Below are 2,154 nucleotides of genomic sequence, written 5' to 3'. Positions count from 1 at the left end.
TCAGATGCGAATTTTAAAATTTTATAAGACACGGGAACACGCATACATATAAAATATAAATTATTTTTTAACAAAGTGTCTGTGCTTCATAGTTACTATTAAAATTTCAATTTTGAGCAATTCAAGTCATTACAAATTGTTAAAATGAATAAGATTCTAATTCTCAAAATTATCACCTGGAAATGCAGAAGATTCATGAAGACTTGTGACACATACACAAATTGTGAACAGATACAAGGGTTTTGGAGGGGAAGGAGAAGGAAAACCTTCCCTCCTTTCCCTTTCCTTTCCCCATAAAACAAAAACCCATAAACACTCCCAAGAAAACAATCTTAAACATTTAGCTCATATGCAAAAAGATTCAGTTATTGGAGTATGCAAGCAGTTTGAGATGAAGAGATACCATGAAAGATTTAGTTATACATGAAATAGGCCATGTGTTTCCTAGAAATCCCTTGTTTGGAAGACAGTGACACCGTTTCAAATTTAAAGGTCTGAATGGTTTAAGGTTTCATTTCCTATTTTCATTCAATGTTTAGTTGAGAAAAGAATGAACAGTGGAATTCAGGCTGTGTTTGGTTCTTGGGCGAGGACGGTGGAAGTAGGAACAGAGACACAAATTTGCGTCTATGCATAGTTTTTAGTTATAGGAAGAGAGGCATTCTAAGGTTTATATTTTAAAGAGGCAAAATGACAATAGTACAATACCAAAAAAGAATGAGACCAGTTCTTCCCTCTCAATCCATGCCCATCCTGTCCGAGCAGCCAAGAGTCTTTTGTCCCACCGCGTTACTTTGCCCACTAACCTTGGACAACAACCAAACACATCCTCAACCAAACACAGCTTCATCATTTCCTTTTGCAAAGTCTCTACAAAAAACCTACAAAACAAAAACATTGTCGAAAAATTCACTACACATTCTGGAGTTGTAAATAACAAAACCAATGACTTATAAAGTCACACTGGAGTTGTAAATAACAAAACCAATGACTCATAAGGTCACACTAATTAAATTAAACGAGAATATATGAGCATCATAAGTTAAAAACACCAGCATCAATGATAACAAGAAAATGAACATAGAAGAAAAATCAGAAAAGAAGATAATATCAAGGAATGGAAAGTGCAAGGATTAAGATAAAATCAATAAGTTTCTCACACAAGCCAGATTTGATCGTGAACAATTCCATAGAAGCCACAACTAGAGCCGAATCAACCCTAATCTTTACCAATCAGAGAAACTTCATTTTTCAACTTGCAAGAAATGACAAAGTAACTATTGAAAAAGATTTATGACAATCCAATCAAAGGCATTATCTGCAAGTATCAAAGATTATTTAGTTTTTATGTATATTGCAGTGAATGTTGTGGTATCTATCCTATTTTAATACACTTTAACATGATGTTGAATCATAAATGCTAGCATATACAAACAGATACTCAAACACTAATTTTGTTGTCTTATATAAAATAAAAGGTAAACCGAAGAAAACCATGTAACTAAATTACATAGAATAGTAGGGAAATGGATCCTCTCCATTTTTTTTGTCACTGGAGAGAATACAGTGTAATCTCCCACCTTCAATTCTTCAAGTAGGACCAGAAATAAATAAGAGAGAGAATGCAATGAAGGGTGAGATCTTCCACTGGATACCATCCAGTTTTTTTTCCACTGGAGAGGATCCACTCCCGAATAGAAATAAGTAGATAGCTCACCCGAAAGGTTATAAACCAGGCCACATGACATTCATACAGATTTGACCAACATACACCTTGCTTGTCATCACAATCTATAAAACTTATTGAAAACAAAGTCCTTGGCATTTGAAGCACAAATAACCCATCAAGTACCAATTTAATGAGAATTAACATCCAAAGAATCAAGATCAAGTTCCGATATCAACCATCCTAAAGTTCCTAACAAATCTATTCCACATCAAATTATCAATATCGAATTCTATAACATAAAATCCTAAATTCCTTGTTAGTAAGGATACTAAAACACTACCACATCGGTTCCATTCCTATATAGAGATTCATTCCTCACCAATAATTGTATTGGAAGCTTTTCACATATACATAATGTTCCATTCTTTTTAATCATTGAGATTTGTAATAAAATAAATCAACAGATGAGATTAAGTGAGAATCTT

General features: G+C 33.5%; 1 long non-coding RNA gene across 1 annotated transcript; it reads right to left on the bottom strand.

The window, feature by feature from the left end:
* LOC107619012 lies at positions 706-1,507 on the bottom strand. Its single transcript, XR_002362816.1, has 2 exons — positions 1,161-1,507; positions 706-881 (listed from the first exon to the last, which is right to left on the bottom strand). It is a non-coding gene; the product is annotated as an uncharacterized LOC107619012 (long non-coding RNA).

The sequence above is a fragment of the Arachis ipaensis genome, chromosome B01, assembly GCF_000816755.2.
Source record: "Arachis ipaensis cultivar K30076 chromosome B01, Araip1.1, whole genome shotgun sequence".
In the NCBI taxonomy this organism is placed as follows: domain Eukaryota; kingdom Viridiplantae; phylum Streptophyta; class Magnoliopsida; order Fabales; family Fabaceae; genus Arachis; species Arachis ipaensis.
The sequence above is the reverse complement of the archived record's forward strand: the minus strand, read 5'-3'. Positions and strand labels throughout refer to the sequence as shown.